This window comes from Ochlerotatus camptorhynchus, unplaced genomic scaffold, assembly GCF_037179485.1.
Source record: "Ochlerotatus camptorhynchus isolate MF236.1 unplaced genomic scaffold, CSIRO-AGI_Acam_v1.1 ptg000124l, whole genome shotgun sequence".
NCBI lineage: Eukaryota > Metazoa > Arthropoda > Insecta > Diptera > Culicidae > Ochlerotatus > Ochlerotatus camptorhynchus.
Genome location: NW_027040614.1, coordinates 1,354,225 through 1,375,221, shown reverse-complemented (window position 1 = coordinate 1,375,221; position 20,997 = coordinate 1,354,225). Strand labels below are relative to the sequence as shown.

The 20,997-nt window shown below is 39.9% G+C and overlaps 1 protein-coding gene across 1 annotated transcript in view; it reads right to left on the bottom strand.

Annotated features, from left to right (window-relative positions):
• The window catches only part of peb (pebbled), an 82,559-nt gene extending 61,965 nt beyond the window's left edge, over window positions 1-20,594 (bottom strand). Inside the window, exon 1 of the mRNA XM_065220311.1 lies at window positions 19,941-20,594. The gene's annotated coding sequence lies outside the window, so the exon portion shown is untranslated. The remainder of the gene's footprint in view (window positions 1-19,940) is intronic.
• Between the last annotated feature and the right edge of the window lie 403 nt (window positions 20,595-20,997).

Sequence of the window (20,997 nt, the reverse complement as noted above, 5' to 3'; positions counted from 1 at the left end):
ATCTGTTGGCCACTAGTTTCTGCTTCAGTGTCCTGTTTGGTTGCTGACTGGCCCGAAAAGATCGAAATCCTTCTCGCTGACGAATCCTTCTGACGGTGCTTTGGCTGGCTTTGAATTTCTTGGCGATATCAAAATTCGACAGACCTGGGTTTGCCCTAACCGTTCCCAACACCTTCAAATGCACCTTCCGATCCTTAGTTCCACTACGACGCTTGCTATGAACCTGCCGCTCACGGAAACTGCAAACGGTCGATTTAGCCAATTTCAACGACTTCGCGATTTTTGAACCTGACCACGTCGGATTTTCCAAGTGGGTGTCCAACTGTAATTTCCGGTTCGCGGCTTCCATCAAGTATAACTTCTTTTAAACAAAATGAATCGTGACGAACTTTGTAACATTTCAAAACAAACTGTCAAAACATTCCAGATCCGACCCGATCGCTAGGAGCACTGCAGTAAAATAAACAGTGATTCCAGATATTAAATGACTCGAGCTTTCATAATTATTCCCCATATTAAATTTTAAAGAATATTACGAACAGCACTAGGAAAGTGAATTTCAAGGAAGATAATTGAGTGAGCATGTAGGAAAACAATAGAAACCAAAATTCTACAAAAATATAGAAATGTCAATGTCTTTCTAAATAATTTATTTACAGCGGTCCCAACGTACCAATACTTTCCTCTTCCCGCAGATAGAGGAGCTATTTTTCAGAAACTCTCCATCGCAGAATCATCACCATTATCCTTCGTCATTCCTCCCACCCACACACCTGCCGCCCGCCAACGCTGAACCCGCACTCACACACATCCCACCTGCGACCGTCCGTCCAGGGGAAGAAGAAGAAGAAGAAAAAAAACAAAGCCACACGGATCCAACCGACGGCGACGAACATCGCGTGACGTTCACCCCAAACACCCAACCCCGGGCAAAAGTCGAGCTCTCTGCTCTAGCTGCAACGGGGGGAAAAAACCATTATTCCCAGAAGAGTCCCTCTTCCCGCCCTTCGCCATTCTGCCCGCGCTTCGGCGCCCGCACTCTCGCTCTCTATCTCTCGCTCTCCCTCCCCCTGGCCGGATTGGATGCGATGCCCCGACCCCGACGATGGTTGGTGCGGTAATGTATAATGAGATAAAAACTCTGCTGGGATCTTGCGCGCGCGCATCGGAAAACAGGGATTTCGCACACATCAGAAGAGCACAAAGATGGCGTCCTGCCATCTTGGGCTCTGCTGATCAAAGAGGGCGCTCGGAAACCCTTCCCAAGAGCACACGATTCTCGTCCATCTGTATATACCTTGGTATCTACATAGATACAAACAGGTTCGCCGTTGTTAAGGTGGTACATAGGGAGCCTTCGGATCGCAATGTGTGTGCGATGATGATTACTAATGATGATGAATGGATTTTCAGTCTGATTAATGGCACTGCCGAAATGTACGTGTCACGTACACGCATTGTGTTGCCCGTCACTGCCGCCACCATCATCATCTTTTTTTTATTTTTGGGTTCTCTGACTTTTCTGCCGCAGGGTCGCGCTCACGAGCGAGATCAAAAGTGCTGATTCGTCCCTCATCTGCCTGTACATTATAATATTCAAAATTATCATCCGGCCGGAGAAGAGGAGGTGACAATGTGCTTATTTTTAACGCGCATCGTTTAGCTCCAGCAGCCACCGCCCCCGCCATTCACTCGTCGTAAATTGATAATTGCTATTGTTATAACACATTAGAGCGAGCCCGGCTCCGCACATCACAAATCCATCTGATGGCAGATTGCGCCCATTAAATCACAACTACGCTCGCCGCCGTTGTCGTCGTCATCCAAATCGGTGTAACTTCAATTGCTTTTCATCGTTTAAAAATTAGTCGTCGCCGCAGCCGCCGTTTGGGGCACAGCTAACAATACGCCATCATCTTCCTCCTCTTCTGCTGCACCGCAGACGTCGTCGACGACGACGACCGTCCATGTGAGTATGATTAGAAACGATCTTTGCACCACCATCTCTGCCTTTCTGACGGATTGACATTAGAAGCAATAAATAGGGAAAAAGAAGAAGAAGAAGAAATACGAGTAAAAACTGCACGCTGCTGCCGCCGTCTTGAGGTTCGATTGTTTTTGCTCAGCCGCCCTCACACACGCACACACACACACATCCCCCTTGCGCCATGGTTACCACCCATGGAATGGAAGAGAAGCATGGGCAACTGCGACTTAACACGCTTTGCGATTATGTTATTGTTTCAGATAAATTAATCGACGATGTATGGGGGGGGGGGCGCGCGCGCGGCGCACAGCCTAGAAGGGGGACAGGACGCGGAGTGGCGGGCAAAAAGGTGTCGTTTTTATCTGCTTTTGTTTAGGCAAATTGATCCCGCTGCAGTAGACGTCGTCGGCATCGTCATAGGCGTTTGCGACGAAGGCGACGACGAAGCACTATTTTCGTTACGTGGGTGCGGCGTGTAGCGAATGGCTTAATTGTGACGTATTGTGGTAAAATGTCAAAATTGTTTGTCAATCCGTGGTATAGAATCTAATCCAGTTAATTACATTATAGTGGTTACCCAGTTCTTGAAAGTGCCGAAAACCTCCAGCAGCGCTGGTGATCCATAACATATTTAAGCTCCAACCATGTAACATTAAATGCGGCAAGGTGGTAACAAATGTCATGCCTTCAAAACCATTCTTACTTTCCCGCAATGGACAGTTAATAAATGATTTAGTTGTTTTCGAATTGACGAGCGCAATTTGCAGGGCACCAGAGAAATTTGGCTTCACTCGAGTTGTTCGCAGATGACAGGCGTTGCAGTCCTGTGTGGAGTACAGGTACTGAGGAAGTCTAGAGGTAGTGGGACGAAATACGCTTATCTGTCAAAAGATAAGCAATTATAACGAAATGTTAAAGGAAATCACTAAATCCACTCAAAAACTCTTCTTAAGGAGTAATTTATTAAATTTTAAAGTACCGCTGCACAGTGGGCCAGGAATGAAATTTTGCAGTAGAAAAATAATAACGCTCTGGGATTCAAGCCAATCAAGTTGACGTCTTCAGCAAAGTTTCTTGACTTAGTTTCGACTATAATTTGGTTGATTAAAATAGTTCAAGTTTTTGCCGCAAAGATGGCGCAGCGATACCACCATTTTTAATTCGTTCGCTAGAACGTAAAGTTTTATGAAAACTCTCTGAAGACATAAAATCTGTACATCTCCAAACAACATAACGATATTTTGTGAAATTTGTCTGGAATTCACGTTTTTGGTTATAAGTTTTATAATCTTTTCCAGGCCAATACTTTTATGTTTACTAAATACAGTGCTTTCCCGATTTTGTCAACCTGCAGATTCCCCTAAATTTTTCAGTTTGAATTCTAAAACTTTTCACTCTAAATAATTTTCAATCTTACCCTTCGCTGAAATGAAAATGTTAGGGAAAGTGGGGGTCAAATTTGTATACGGGGGTAAAAGGAACAATTGACGATTTGAAGTGTAATGAGAGAGAGAAGGATTAGTAAATTACAATGATTACAGCTTATTTGATATACACCTGCTTTACCTAAAACATTAACTGGGTCTTTAGTGGATCCTAACAATGATTTCAACTGGTTATGTCTACTGGTGAAAACTAAATCTAATCCGAATTGTGTTAACTGTGGGCTTACAAATAATATCTTGATCAAATGGAACGGACACTCGTTTCAATGGTGAGGGTTGTAAATAATCTCCTTTGTAGAATTCTCGCTTTTTTATCGATGATCGCCTGGATTGTGGTCTCCTTGTATCCGTTGAGTCTTGCTGTTCCGAAGAAGTACTGTAATTCCTTAACCTTTTCTGTATCGCTGAGTGGAAGAGTCTGCATTCGATGAATCATGTGGTGAAAGTCGACCATTTTCTGCTGGAACGAATGGTTGGAAGTATAGGGGATAACTCTTTTGGTGCTTGTTGGTTTCCTGTAAATTTCGTATTCAAGCGAGGAAGATGATGACGATTCCCTGATGACTAGAAGATCGAGAAATGCGAGTTTCCCGAGGGGGGTGACACATCTAAATCTCAAGTTTAGATGCTCAACAAATCTCACACTAGCGAATCAATCTTTGAAAAATCTTCTTTCATTTGTCGCATCTATTTGCATCGCGCATCATCTTTTTGCAGGAAATCTTCAGAATCGTCATCAATCTTCTTTCTATTTACTCAGCGTGCGCGCAGCTAGCCACAGCAAAACACAATCTTTTCTGCATCGTAGATAGAGTCGTCCCCCTCGGAGTTTCCCGTCTTTTTCTACCTCCTGAGTGAATTCAGTTGATCTCATCTAAAATTTGTGGAAGGGCTCCCCGTTTAACTACGCTGAAGATATCGTCAACAAACCTCCACCAACGGTAATAGTCCTTTCTCCTTCAGGATTGTCTCCAAGTTGGCCATGAAAAGTTGACACAAGAAGGGGGATAGGGGGTTTCCCATTGGGGCTCCTTTCGTCTGCTTGTAGAAGTTACCTCGGAAAGAGAAGTAGTTCTCTTCCATACAAAGGCGGGTCAGCTTAAGGTACGTCCGAACCTTGTTTCTCCATACTGCATCCTCTCGTTGTGTTAATAGCCAGTCTTCCAAATGGTTGATCGCTTCCTTGACCGGTACGCTGGGAAAAAGAGCTGTGACGTCGAAAGATACCATAATTTCATCCTCGTTGATGTCTCTTGAAGATTGTAGTTGCTGGGCGAACTCCTGGGTGTTACTAACTGCTTTACTCTGGGACTGATTCGGCATACTCTGGAACTCTTTGACTAGCCACTTCACTAGTTTGTGGGTGGGGGAACCAACTGCAGACACGATCTCTCGCATTTCATTTCCCGGTTTGTGGACTTTCGGGAGACCTTTGATCCTGGGTAGAATGGGATTGGGTTCCCGTAAACGACCTGCTCCATCTCCTAATATCGATTTGCACTCCTTCAGGGCTTTCTCCACGCGTTTCACTATGTTCTGTAAGGGGTCTACTCGAAGCTGTAGCTTGTCGTAATCGTCCTTGTCCATGATAACGACCCTTGTCTGCCTTCACGTAGTATACCTACTGCTTGACTTTTTAGCTCCTTTACAATCCGAATTTCTTTTTCGTTGGCGCGACTATGTTCCTGTCCGTCCTTGATTATGTTCGATGTGATAGTCCTAACCGTATTCTGTGTTGATGTTGGAAGTGTCTTGGTAATCGCTGTTTCTACGTCAATGATGATCTGCTTCACGTCTAGCTTGGTTGTAACCGCGTATCCTAGCCCCTTGTTGAGGTGTGTCAATTGTTCTTCCGTGAATGCGGTCGTCGATCGGTTGACAACCAACCCATCAATGGAGTGAACCCTCGGCGTCGTGGTGATGGTTGATTGGATCGGCTCACCCGTTCGGTGTGTCGTCCGTCTCCGTTGAGACTCCTGTCGTAGTCTGTTTAGCTTCCGCTTCCTATCCGATTCGCACTCCTCTGCTTCCTTGGCCCTAGACAGAAACTCCTGGAATTTAATTGGATACTCCTTGGCCAATTCGAGATGTAGATAATAACATTCCAAAACCTTCATGTCTAGTTTGCTATATAGCCGTCTGATGCTATCCTTGATGAACTCTGCTTCCATCCTCTTTACTACGCTGGGTAGGGTGGGTGTCCGTACCTTAATCCTATGGCTTATACACACAACGAAAAAGACATGTAGATGTCGGCCCCATTGACATAAGAATCAGTTGAAAAGGACGAGAAAATCAATTCAATCAAACGCACTTTTCGTCGAGTTGCATATGTTTCAGATTCAAGACACTTAATTTTACATGCCATGTTTGTTTACGTTCCATGATTTACGTCAAAGCTGAATTACGTCTCGTGTAAAATTAATAATTTCTAAGTGTGTAGTTATAACCTTATATTTTTGGAATTTCTTCAGAAAGGCTACGTCCAAGATAATTTTTTTTTATTTATTTATGTCTTGTTAAAATCGATGAACATTTATGGAGACATTGTAAATGACATCATTTTAAGAAACTTTGTCCAAGACGACAATTTTCTATCTCTCAACTGGACGAAGATATAGGGTGGAAACGGTAGTACCCCCTTAAATATCGTTTTCTTACCATAACTTTTTTGTTTGAATTTTTTGATTTTTTCAATGTTCTACAACATTGTAAGTGCTCTGAAAAAGCGCATTTTTGTTTCAGAAACTAAATCGCTATCTTTTCGCTTTAAGGATTTACGTGCGTTTTTATATTTTTTTTAACGCTATATTTAATGAGGTGTATCTTGCAGATATTAGCAGCTAACCTCAACGTTATTTTGATCAAGATCTTATACCCTACTGTTACATATACAATTCGTAGGGGGATCCAAGGGGGATGCCTAAAGAATTATCTAATGAAGTACCTCAATGTTATGTTACGTTTTGCTGATTGCATGACCCTTTTTTTTCCAAGCATTTACATTAGGGTGAGTTCTCCAATGCTTTTTCAATGGAGTACTAAAAGTATGGTATAAGTTGCTTAACGAAATTACGTGGAGTTTAGCTGCTAATACTTGTTAACCTGCAAGATACACCCCCTTAAAGATAGTGTTAAAAAAAATAGAAATGCAGATGTCCTTTAAACGAAGAGATAGCGATTTGCTTTCTTTAGCAAAAATGTGCAATTTCAGAGCACATACAACTTTGTAGAACATTGAAAAAAATGTAAAATTCAAACAAAAAAGTTATGGTAAAAAAAGGGGTTTTAAGGGAGTACTACCGTTTGTACTCCATTTCACCCTATAACTTCGTCCAGTTGAGAGATACAAAATTGTTGTCTGAGGAAAAGTTTCTTAAAATGACTTCATCTACAATGTCTCCATAGATGTTCATCAATTTTAACAAGACATAAAATAGTTTTCTTTTTTATCTGAGTGTATATCCCCCTTAAGCAAAAATGTTTACCTCTCAAATAAAGTACTTAAAAAATGAAGAAATATTCTAGAAGAAATCACGATGCTACACTCAATAGTTTCGTCGCAAATGGCCATGTCCAACTTTTTTTTTGGAGACCGACAATGACAATTATCAAGAGATTTCGTCATCACAAATTCTCGAATTTTATCCTATCAGCTGATCAGCAGTGTTTAATCTCGTATTCATTTGACCCATCTTGAAATGTATTTGGAAATGTCTTTTAGCTTGTTACAGTGCAGAATTTCAGTTAAAAGACGTTTCATTTAGCGAATGGCTAGTGTAATTATGCTTAACACCATTCAAATGAGAGCTGGGTACCAAAATACCCCGTCACGAACATGCCGGTTACATGATGTTTTGCATTATCCCAGTGGCGTCACGTCCACATGTGCAACCTGTGCACGACACAGGTGTAAAAGATTAAAAAAATACGTTTAGATTTATATAGATTTTATGGTCACATTATAGCTGTACTTCTGTACTCCAGACTACAAGTGACCATGAATACACTATTTTATAATGTGTCTCAATTAAATGTTCGACCTTGGATTGCTTATAAAAGGATTAAATTCAGTTCAGATGGTCTGCCAAATCCCTAATGCATTGATTTCTAAGCATGCCGATATCACTACCATGACAAAACTTGTTAAATAGTGCACCTAAAAGCGAGCTTTTCTGGGAGGCGGGTGATAAGTTTGCGAAGCAGACCTTCTATCACCGCTTGAAACGTACCACAAATTTTCCCGAGAATTTTCCACAATACATGGTGGCTTGCACCACTAATTGTAATTGAAACTTTCAGCAGTCACGCGTCAAACGGGAGCAACACGGAAACAGCAGTCTGGTACGCTTTGGACGTTATCATACTTGCAGACCGGTTTGAATGTGTGAGTTTAAATTAGAAGAACATTTTTGATGTATGGGTGCCTAAAGCGTGCATTTCTCGCTGTGCACTTGGATATCTGATTGCAAGCAAAGAGAGTAATGGAGAAAGAGAGCGCAAAAGCTCGCTCTCACTGTATTGTCAGTTGTAAATCTCTCAATTACCGATGGTTGCGCCGGTGCGCCTGTCAAAACTTATGAGCTTCCCCTGTTTTCTGATAGTGTTCTTCTGATGAATAAAGAGTTGATCAATTCAAGTTTGCTACCCAGGGGACTTCATGAATTTTCTCAAGATTTTGACACTGTTTCATTTTCGGAAGTGTTTAACGGATATTCTTCATTACACTTCAGTCGAAAGAGTTAGCCTTGTGATAAAAACGAGAATTAGTTAAGTTTTGCAATTCCTCCTACTTCGGTTAGCGCGAAAAGGGCCATACAAGTTTTGTTTACACAAGATGATAGACCCTTCAAATGTTACGTTATGTAGTGATTAATATAGTAATTGTGAATATGTCCCTCGGATTCATGGAGCATTGAAAAATAAAACAAAAAGTAATATGTGATGGTAAGCTATAACGAACAAAGTTTGGTGCAAAGGTAAACAAATGAGGCACGCGACGCCTCTGAATTATCCAGAGTACATGCTCGCCACTGCAGTGCTTCTCCCACGTTCAATCACCGATGCAACGGCGACGGAGATTAAGACAAAAATTCACACCCCGCACCTTTTTCCTCTTCTAACCTGCTTAAAAATTGTAGTCCTTAACCTCGAGTAAGCCACGAGTATTCGGCCGCGTTCTACTGACTTTAGTCTTAGGAAATCTTGCTCATATACATTGAATCATGGCTCCGCAAAGCTAACGCAATTGAGCCTTGACAAATAAATGATATTAAATCCTAAGAATTTTCTTCAAGATTATCATTAGAACTAAATTGAAGCACTTCTCCCTTGAATTCTCTTCAAAACTACATAGGAATTATTCGCAGAACTCCCTTGGAATTCTCCTGGGCTTTTACCAAGATTCAGGCGGTCCAGGGAAGCATTCCTTAGATTTCATGTGAAAAATTTTCTCGTCATAACTACTTTTGAATTCTCCTCGAAACTGAAATGGAATTCCAGTCAACTCACTTCTCTTAGAATACTTACCTGAATTCCGTTGGGATTATCCTTCGAATTCTCATTATGTTAGCTTTATAATTATTCAGAAAATAATATAGAAATTCTTCAAGCAGAATAATCTTGAATATTTTCAAAGTTCGTCATCTGAATCCTTATTCTAGAATCTTGCAAATTTATTCAAGCTTGGACTATTCTTTTTCTAAGGGCCAAGATTTGGAAAATTTTCTTCATAATTATCTTTCGAATTAAATTCAAGCTCTTCTACCTTGAATGCTCTTCAAAACTTCATATGAATTCTCTTGAATTCTCTCTCTTACCACGATCAAGCGGTCCGGGGAAGCATTTCTTAGATTTCGTGTGAATAACTGTCTCCTCCTAACTACCTTTGAATTCTCCTCGAAACTGAAATGGAATTCCAGTCAACTCAACTCTCTTAGAATACTTATCAGAATTCCGTTGGAATTATGCTTAGAATTCCCATTATGTTTGCCTTAAAATTATTCAGAAATCATCATAGAAATTCTTCAAGCAAAATAATCTTGAAAATTTTCAAAGTCCGTCATCTGAATCCTTGTTCTAGAATCTTGCAAAATTATTCAAGCTTGGACTATTCTTTCTCTAAGAACCAAGATATTGAAAATTTTCTTCATGATGAAATGCAAGCTCTTCTAACTTGAATGCTCTTCAAAACTACAAAGGAATTATTCACAGAACTCCATTGATATTCTCCTGAACATTTACCACGATCAAGCGGTCCAGGGAAGCATTCCTTAGATTTCGTGTGAACAACTCTCTCATCATAACTACTTTTGAATTCTCCTCGAAACTGAAATGGGATTCTAGTCAACTCAACTCTCTTAGAATACTTATCAGAATTCCGTTCGAATTGTCCTTCGAACTCCCAAAAATCACCATAGAAATTCTTCTGAAAATTTTCAAAGTCCCTCATCTGAATCTTTGTTCTAGAATCTTGAAAAATTATCCAAGCTTGGATTATTCATTTTCAATCGTTCAAAATTTTGAAAATATTCTATTTTTTCTAATATTCGTGTTTCAGAAGATGACTCGTGATTTTGATTTTTTTTTGAGTCTCACAGTCTTGGAAAGTTTCTAAATCAATTTTCATGTCTATTCCTTCTCTTAAAAAAAAAAAAACACTCAGGATAATGGCCCTTGTAGCTCAGTAGCGTTTAAAGACTTCGAAAAGTTTCTATGAAATTCAAATTATCAGATACTTTTGAAAAGCTTTTGAGATCACGCACATTAAAAAAAATCTTCTAGGCAATTCAAAAATTCAAAAATGTTTAAAGATTCTTGAACTTACGAAATATTTAAATATTTCAAGCGTAACTATTCAAATCGACGTATCTGATTTTGTATACAATCACTTCAATCAACGATTTGTGGCATCTGCTAGCTCAGAAACTGACAACACCAACTATCAGGGGAAAGATTCCCCTACCTGATGATGGTGTTTGTTTGCGTGGGTGATTTTTTACAAAAGCAGATACGTCGATTTGAATAGTTACGCTTGATTTAGTTGTCTAGGTATCAGAATTATGATTTTTTTTAAACTATGATCGCGTGTTGCAGAAGATTCTATTCTTGGAATGAATGGAGCAAAGTAAAAAGACGACCTGTCCGTTATAGCGACTACAAGGAAGCAGTGCTGTTAATTTTCATATCATTCGATTGAAGATCAAATGATCATAATTTGAAGAGCCCCTTTCTCATTCGAAGCTCATCGTCACTGACAAGTGAGTCACTCACTATCATTTGAAATACGTCAGTGAAGTATGGAAGAAACCCAGCAAAATGGTCCCGAACAGACAAGTCGACACGATATCGGATCAATGTAAGGCGAATTCAAGGTCGATGTCGACCCAATGTCGTGTTGTTGTCGGGTCAATTTTGGGTTTATGTCGGGTCAACATCGGGAATGGGTTTGGTAGAAGTCAGGTTGGTGTCGGGTTGGCTTAGCTTTTTCGCCGGGATGTCGACCAGAGCTCCGTTTATGTGTAGGTTACACTCAATTGGATGACATAAAGCGTTTCTCAAATGAGAATGATCCATGCCTTCGTCAAATGACTAAGCAACTGATATCCAGGCTTGATGGAACCTCGCTCGCGAGTTTGAAATGAACCGAGCGTAGCATGTTTCTGAGGAGTAGAATGCCTACTGCCAAATCATTCCACTGAGCTTCAGAGCTTGTGAGCGAAGGGGGATAAAATGAGAGTGAGGTTTGCTGCCATTCATGTCCATGTTTTCTATCACAAGCTCTTACTCTCACTCTGGGTGAACTCTGAGCTTCTTACGTCGAACAGAAAAGTCATCCAGAGTCTCGAAAAGCGCACCTCACGTCAAATCATCCTCTCGCTGAAGTTCACTCTTCCTCTCTATCGAGGAGTTTTTGTTTTCTTTTTCCATATTCCTGCCTGGCTGGCTAAACCCACTGAACAAGAGTTTTTTTTTAAACCTCCAGTGAGTTTGAGGAGTTTCAGCAAGCCTGCAGATATCACCCATCCGAAGGAGGTCCCCTTTGATAGCCGATAGTTGCTTTTCTCATTTTCATCAAAAATGCTCAATTGATTTTGAGAACTAACAGCACTGCAAGGAAAAGAACAATTATTTAATTCAAATACTCATGGCTAACTTAGATCGGATTCAGTTTTTTCCCAAGTGTTTTAGTACTTTCCGAAGTGATTCCGACATTATTTTAAAGTGGTTTAGTGATTCCGAACTTGCCTGATGTGATTCAGTTATTTCTGAAGTGATTCTATTTTGTACTTGTGGAAGTGTGCTAACAAACTTTCTGGAATTATTAAGTACTCTCTAAAGTGATCCCGAACTTTTCTGAAGTGATTCAGTATTTTCCGAAGTGATTCCGAACTTTTCTGAAATGATTCAGTACTTTCCGACGTGTTTCAAGACTTGCGGCATTGATCTCAAATTTGTATGAATTGATTTTGTATTTTCCTACGTGACTCTGATGTTTTCTAAAGTGATTTAGTTATTGCTGACTTTATTTCAAACTTTTATGAATTGATTCAGTACTTTCCGAAGTGATTCCGACATTTTTTTAAAGTGGTTTAGTGATTCCGAACTTGCCTGATGTGATTCAGTTATTTCTGAAGTGATTCTACTTTGTACTTGCGGAAGTGCTATCAAATTTTCTGGAACTAGTAAGTACTTTCCAAAGTTATTACGAAGTGAAAGTGGATACTTTCTGAAATTATTATAAACTTTTTTAAAGTGATTCAGACCGTTCCAAAGTGATTCATTTCTTGGCGGAGGTGAATCCAAACTTTTATGAAATGATTCAGTACTTTCCAAAGTGATCCAGAATTTTTCTTAAATTATTCAGTACTTTCCAACGTGATTCCAAACTTTTCTGACGTGATTCAGTTATTGCTGAAGTGATTCCAAACTTTTATGAATTGATTCAGTACTTTCCTAAGTGATTCAGACATTATTTTGAAGTGGTTGAGTGATTCCAAACTTGCCTGATGTGATTCAGTTATTTCTGAAGTGATTCTACTTTGTACTTGCGGAAGTGCTAACAAACTTTCTGGAATTAGTAAGTACTTTCTGGAGTTATTCCGAAATTTTCTGAAGTGAAAGTGGATACTTTCTGAAATTAAAACAAGTGATTCAGACCGCTCCGAAGTGATTAATTTCTTGCGGAGGTGAATCCAAACTTTTCTGAAATGATTCAGTAGTTTCCAAAGTGATACCGAATTTTTTCTTAAATTATTCAGTACTTTCCAACGTGATTCCATTTTTTTTTAACAGATTCAGTTATTGCTTTTGTTTTATCTAGATCGCTTATTTGTAAGGCTTAATCGCGTTAGTTTTACGGAGCCGATAATTCATTGTTCTTTGTTTGTAATAAACTTCACTTAATTCTATGTCTAGTAGGACTTAGGCCGAATACTCGCGGGTTACCCAAGGTTAGAGGGGTACATTGTCGAAGGATAGGAACAGGGGAGGAGCTTGGGGTTAGGTTTTCGTTATCTCACCAGAGCGATGTCGCCAGTATGAACGGTAGTGTGGTTCTAGATTATTCAGTTATTGCTGAAGCGATTCCAAACTTTTATGAATTGATTCAGTACTTTCCGAAGTGATTCCGACATTTTTTTTGAAGTGGTTCAGTGATTCCGAATTTGTCTTATGTGATTCAGTTATTTCTTAAGTGATTCTACCTTGTACTTGCGGAAGTTCTAACAAGATTTCTGGCAATTGTTAAGTACTTTCCGGTGTTATTCCGAAATTTTCTGAAGTGATTTTGTACTTTCTGAAATGATTATAAACTTTTTAAAGTGATTCAGACCGTTCCAAAGTGATTCATTTCTTGGCGGAGGTGAATCCAAAGTTTTCTGAAATGATTCAGTACTTTCCAAAGTGATCCCGAACTTTTCTTAAATTATTCAGTACTTTCCAGCGTGATTCCAAACTTTTCTGAAGTGATTTAGTTATTGCTGAATTGATTCAAAACTTCTATGAATTGATTCAGTACTTCCCGAAGTGATTCCGACATTTTTTTAAAGTGGTTTAGTGATTCCGAACTTCCCTGATGTGATTCTACCTTGTACTTGCGGAAGTTCTAACAAGATTTCTGGCAATTGTTAAGTACTTTCCGGAGTTATTCCGAAATTTTCTGAAGTGATTTTGTACTTTCTGAAATGATTATAAACTTTTTTTTTAAAGTTATTCAGGCCTTTCCGAAGTTATTCATTTCTTCCAGAGGTGAATGCAAACTTTTTTGACGTGATTCAAAATTTTGTTTGAAGTGATTCAGTACTTTCCAAAGTGATTCCGAACTTTTCTGAAATGATTCAGTACTTTCAAACGTGTTTCAATACTCAATACAGCATGAATTGATTCTGTACTTTCATACGTGATTCCGATTTTTCTGATGTGATTAAAAATGTTTTAACCTTCCGACGTGATTCAGTACTGGAAGTGGTTACAAACTTTTCTGGAACGATTCAGTAGAAGAGACTGCAAACTGTTATGAGGTGATTCAGTACTTTCCGAACTGACTCCAAAATTTGCCGAAGGACTTTCGGAAGTGACTCCAAACTTTTCTGATATGATCCAAAATGATTCCAAACATTCCCTAAGTGATTCAGTAGATTCTATACCAAATAATCAGTACGTCCAAAATTGACGCCGAACCTTTCTGAAGTGATTCAGAACAATTCCGCAGTGATTGAAAACATTTCTAAAGTGATTCAGTACTTTCAGAATTTACTCCAAACTTTTCTGAAGCGATTCACTCCTATTCAAATTTATTCGGTGTTTTCCTGAAGAAGTGATTCCCAATTTTAATATACTTTCCGACGTGATTCAGTACTAGCAGAAGAGGTTACAAACTTTTCTGGAATGATTTAGTACTTTCCATAGTGGTTCTTAAGTTTTCAGAAGTGCTTCATTAATTCCTGAAGAGGTTCCAAATTGTTATGAACTGATTCAGTGCCTTCCAAACTGAGTCCGAAATTTACTGAAGCTATGCAGGACTTTCGGAAGTGATTCCAAACTTTTCTGATATGATTCAAAACTTTCTAAAGTATGATTCCAAACATTTCCGAAGTGATTCAGTAAATTCTGAAGCAATACCAAATAATCAGTACGTTCAGAATTGAGTCCGAACCTTTCTGAAGTGATTCAGAACAACTCCGTTGTGATTGAAAACATTTCTAAAGTGATTCAGTACTTTCAGAATTTACTCCAAACTTTTCTGAAGCGATTCACTACTTTTCAAAGTGATTCGGTGTTTTCCTGAAGTGATTCAAAATTTTCCGAAGTGATTCGAACATTTCTAAAGTGATTCAAATTTTCTTAAGTTATTCAGTTATTGCTAAAGTGATTCCCAATTGCAATGTACTTTCCGACGTGATCAGTACTGGAAGTGGTTACAAACTTTTCTGGAACGATTCAGTACTTTCCAAAGTGATTCTGAAATTTACCGCAGTTTTTCAGTGATTTCTGAAGAGACTGCAGACTGTTTCAGTACTTTCGGAACTGACTCCAAAATTTACGGAAGTTATTCAGGACTTTCGGAAGTGACTCCAAACTTTTCTGATATGATCCAAAATGATTCCAAACATTTCCGAAGTGATTCATTAAATTCTGAAGTAATACCAAATAATTAGTGCGTTCAGAATTGACTCCGAACCTTTCTGAAGTGATTCAGAACAATCCCACAGTAATTGAAAACATTTCTAAAGTGATTCAGTACTTTTAGAATATACTCCAAACTTTTCTGAAGCGATTCATTCCTTTTCAAAGTGATTCGGTGTTTTCCTGAAGTGACTCAGAATTTTCCGAAGTGATTTCGAACATTTCTGAAGTGGGTGGATTTTTTCTGAAGTGGACACAAACTTTTCTGGAATGATTCTGTACTTTCCAGTGTGATTCTGAAGTTTTCAGAAGTGCTTCATTAATTCCTGAAGAGGTTCCAAATTGTTATGCACTGATTCAGTACCTTCCAAACTGACTCCGAAATTTACTGAAGTTATTCAGGATTTTCGGCAGTGATTCCAAACTTTTGATATTATTAGGAACTTTCTAAATTATGATTCCAAACATTTCCGAAGTGATTCAGTAGATTCTGAAGTAATACCAAATAATTAGTACGTTCAGAATTGACTCCGAACCATTCTGAAGTGATTCAGAATGATTCCGTTGTGATTGAAACATTTCTAAAGTGATTCAGTACTTTTGGAATTTACTCCAAACTTTTCTGAAGCGATTCACTCCTTTTCAAAGTGATTCGATGTTTTCCTGAAGAAGTGATTCCCAATTTTAATGCAGTTTCGGACGTGATTCAGTACTAGCAGAAGTGGTTACACACTTTTTTGGAATGATTCAATACTTTCCAAAGTGTTTCTGAAATTTTCAGAAGTGCTTCATTAATTCCTGAAGTTGTTCCAAATTGTTATGCACTGATTCAGTACCTTCCAAACTGAGTCCGAAATTTACTGAAACTATTCAGGACTTTCGGCAGTGATTCCAAACTTTTCTGATATGATTCAGAACTTTCTAAAGTATGATTCCAAACATTTCCGAAGTGATTCAGTAAATTCTGATGCAATACCAAATAATTAGTACGTTCAGAATTGACTCCGAACCTTTCTGAAGTGATTCAGAATGATTCCGTTGTGATTGATACATTTCTAAAGTGATTCAGTGCTATCCGAATTTACTCCAAACTTTTCTTAAGTGGTTCCGAACCTTTATGAAGCGATTCAGTCCTTTTCAAAGTGATTCGGTGTTGTTCTGAAATGATTCAGAGCTTTCCGAAGTGATTCCGTACTTTCCGAACTGATTCAAAAGTTTTGCGAAGCGATTCAGTACTTTCAGAACGGATCGGGGGGAACGACACCCATTCGGATGCATTTTATTTCGAAAAAATACTTGGCAGCGCTGCTATGGCATGCGAGCGGGATGGAAAGAATAGATCGGAATAGACAGATGGATAAACAGGGATGTTCAGAATATTTTGCAGAACAATAGAAAAGGGATGTCTAAAACAGAAAAAATTACTGATTTGTTGTGTTAATGTGGATGAGAATGCAGATTTAAGAATAAAATGGATGTGGGATGAGGATGGATGGGGATGTGTTGTTCTCCCTAGAAGTGATTCAGTACTCCGAAATGCTAACTAACTTTTCTGAAGTGACTCAGTACTTTCCGAAGTGATTCCAAACTTTTCTGAATCGGTTCAATACCTTCTGATGTCATTCCGATCTTTTTAAAAGTGATTAATGGTGTATTCAGATTTGAGCGTGCATTAGTGGAGCGGAACGAGAGAGCCAACTAGTTTTTCTCTCCTTCTCACACCTTCGGAAAATCTCGCCCCGCGCGTGAAATATCGCTCAGTACGGAATCCACCTTAAAGGGTGGAGCGAGCAAAAAGTAGCCTACTCAAATTCAGTACATTTCTGTTAAGCGTGCAATGATTCAGTACTTTCTGACGTGTTTCAATAATTGCGGCATTGATCACAAATTTGGATGAATTGATTCTGCACTTTCCTAAGTGATTCCGATTTTTTCTGATGTGATTCAAATTTCAATGTACTTTCCAACGTATTTGCGGAAGTAGTTACGAACTTTTCTGGAATGATTCAGTACTTCCCAAAGTGATTCTGAAATTTCCCGAAGTGATTCAGTAATTTCTGAAGGGATTCCAAACTGTTATGAACTGATTCAGTACTTTCCGAACTGACTCCAAAATTTACTGAAGTTAGTCAGCACTTTCCAAAATGATACCAAACATTTCCGAAGTGATTCAGTAAATTTTGAAGTAATACTAAATAATCAGTACGTTCAAAATTGTCTCCGATTTACGTTGATTTACGAAGGCCTGTGTCTACGCTATCAAAAAAGAGAACCAGTATTTTAAAATTCCGTACGCGCATTCGTTAAATTAAATTTTTTGTGAAGGCCGATTTTCAACAGCTTTATGATCAAGAATTTTACACTGCATCCGGAAGAGAAATAACTCAGGACAACTTAAGCAAAACAAATAAGTCGACATGTTGAAGAACACTGTTTGGTCGGGCAGGTTATTCGCACTGGTGAGCTGACGAGCAATTGTCTTTGAGACAGCTGGTATCATCAACCAGAATATTTACGTGAGCGAGTGTTAGAACAAATGGGCATTGCCTTGCATTAGAAACCACTGATACCCTAAGCTGTATGAACCTGATCTCGCACCTTGTCATTGCGGTAAAATTACGTGAACATTGTATAAAACCAAATACTAGAACCCGCCCCAAGTTCATTATACTTCGGCCATTTTAAAAATATTAAACAATCATTAATTTAAAAAAATAATCCACACAAAATGGAGTAAACATTGTCAAATGACTTAATTTAGCAATACAATAAGGTTGTGCAAAACTCAATGGAAGGGGTCAACTGTTAAGTCCGTACAATTTTAGGGCTTTCAGAATAACATAAAACAGATGCTTAATTTATTAAAATTATTTTTTTCTACACTTAATTTTGTGTGCCTACTTTTTGCTCGTTCCACCCTTTAAGTACTTAAAACAGTATACACATTTTTTATGATGCTAAACTTTTTAAGGTGATGTAATATTCAAAAGAGTGTTGCAATACTTTTCCAAGCGATTCCATACGTATGACGGGTAGTGTAGGTTGCCAATATAGTTTGTTTTGTGACATTTCCATTTGTGCTAATCCACAGTACAAAAATCCTTCAGAATCATCGGCATCTTGCATACAAGCTCGACGAATCGACTATCCAAATTTAGATAATCAATTTATCACATTGTCCAGCAGTTTTCAGACGACCAAAATGAGGCAATAAACTCCAGATTTTTCAAGCTGAGCATACATAAGACCCCATTTTCTCGAGGTTCTAGTAGAAAAAAAAAACAAAACATTGTTCCACGGCAAAGTTCGAGTGGTGGGAAACGTCATATTAAACTGCTCGAATGATGTGATCCATTAATTTCAATTTTCATTCATTTTACAGAGCTACCGCAGTTGATAAAATTTCCTAGGGTAAATTGAGAAAACTCATCTAGTACTGTCCGCCAACTTCATCAAACTCAGGTCAATAAATGATTTAATTGGTAAACTATCCTTAGAGCACGGTTTTCGATCGTAGCTTCTAAACGCTCGTTATTTTTTAAATATTTAAAAACGTTAAAATTAAATAAGCGTGCAAAATCAGAGTCATCATCAAAGGCGGTCAATCAGGCGGCTACGAACGCCCGCCCAAAAGCATCCCATCTGGGGTAACGCGCTGTCAAAATCGTCAAGCCAAAACTCTGACAGCATCTGACGAAATCGATCATGCGCATCCATCGGGCGTGGGGACACTATCGCACATTTTTTATATGTATATATATTTCAACCGCAACGGCACTGCGGTCCCAAACCCGGCCAAAACGAAACGAACTGATAAAGCAGCCCATCATCAGATCTCTCACTCACCGCAAGCTGAGTCGGTTTCTCGCCCCGGGCGTTTTATCTAGAGCAAACATCGGAGAAACGGTTTCGACGCCTTATCTCCCGGACTCGGCTCTCGAAAATCCCCACCGAGCTAAAAAAACACACACACACACAGCACAGGCGATTGATCGAATCAAAATCGTTTCAAAATCTGGTGCTGCCCCGTTCCGAGAATATTAAATTTTTGGTGTGACTCGGCTGAGCAGCGCTAATGGTCGAGAGGTCTTACCTCATCACCTGCTGTAAAAGGTACTCTCGTTCGTCCCTTTGCACGATGAGCGCGAGCAGGAAGCAAGCAGGCGGGCCATGATGATGGTGATGATGATGTTTTCGATCGAAGCAAGCTGTGCTGTGGTCTATTTGTGTGTGTTGACACATTCTTCGATACCAAGAGTGTTGATAAGCGAGATCGAAGTTGGCTTTGTTTGCTTCGACTAGCGAACGAGATAAGGGCTTACTGCGATGTCGATGGAGGACAGGAGGAGGGGGGTGGGGGCAGCGAGATGTTTACCGATCAGCTTAAGCAAGGGAGCTGACGGTTTACGGGTTCTTGATGATGATGAGGTGATTTCATCAGCCTCTCACCTGGTGATGGTGGCGACAGTGACGGCGGTGGTGGAGATGGTGGTCGGTGCTGGGACGGAATATGCGCAGAAACGGGTGGGATTTTTTCTTGTGTACTCACAAGCTCGTCCCGCTGTGTGTCTTACGGGAGTGGATTCGTCGAGAGTTAGATAAGAGATATATCTCGTCCTTCGGAGCGAAGAAAAATCGATAGGAAATTTTTCAGCCTCAGGGTGTGGTGCCGCCCCTTAAAACGCTCGGGCTGAGACGTTTCGTAACAATCTTGACTGATATGTGGCAACAATGTTGCCTACAAAGGAGTCTAGTACGCTTTCAAGACAACGAACGCGCGCGCCTACTGAGAAGCCCGGATGACCCTGATGATTTCTCTTCCTCGCCTGCTAAGTTTTTCATGCGGGGCGCGCAAATGTGACGGGTAAAAATAAAACACTTACCTTGAGCTTCGAGTGCAGTTTCCTCGCCGCCACGGTCTGAGTCGTGTAAATGTTTCAGCTTGGGCTAGTGCTCCTTCTCGCTGCTTGCTTCAGTTCTTTAGCTTCTTCTCACTGTTGGTTTGTTCTCCTTAAAATCTTAAATTGCACTTATTTTTTCTCGCTGGATTTTTCCAAAGGCACTTTTCCATCCGATTCGGTCACATAATCCATTTACAATCATTTCATCACTCTTTCAGTTGCAAAAACAAGCCACTGAATCTCTCGTTCGCTTCATCCGACTGATTTGATTGCTTCACACTTCTGATTGAACACCCACGTTTTGACCAGTAGTTTTCGTTGTACTGTTTTCACTAATTTCGCTGTCTTCACAAAACTCACAGCTTCTTCCCAGTCTTGACAAGTTTCTGGGACTTGAAACAAATTCACAACTTCCACACTTAAAAACTAAACATCCAAATGGCAGACGGGCGATCAAGTCTGCAATCTTATATTAACACACTCGCGCGCGCGTCCAATGCAAAATGTGCAAGATCCTCTTGTTACCGTTTCCGAATGAAAATTGCAAAAATTACTACTGCTGCGTGATCGTCGGCGCACCACACGGACGAACGAACGAAGAAGAGATGTTTCTTCCACGACAGTCTTGGCAGATATGACTATGAGAAATTGAGAAAGAAGTTTCTCATGCTGCTGCTGCTGCGCGATATCGCCCGTCACCTCGCTGTTTGCTGCTGCTGCTGCGGAGTCTCCTTCGATATCTTCCCGCACTCACACACGCAGCAAACCTTCTGCTCTTCTACGGCTCCGGGGAGCGAGAACGACCGACGAAGAGGCTTTCGCTTTTTCCCGTTCCGTCTCCGCACTTCTCGGCGCACCCACAGACTGCACTCACCGTGATGTCGATGTGATTATGATGAATCCGATCCGAACGACGAGTCCGAGCGAGAAAAGTGTGTGTGCACGGCGCTCTCTTTTGCTTGATGATTCTCTCTTGAAAAGTTTCAATCAGTCCTGCTCCAGGTGAACGACGTCGCAGCAACACCAACAACAACAACCG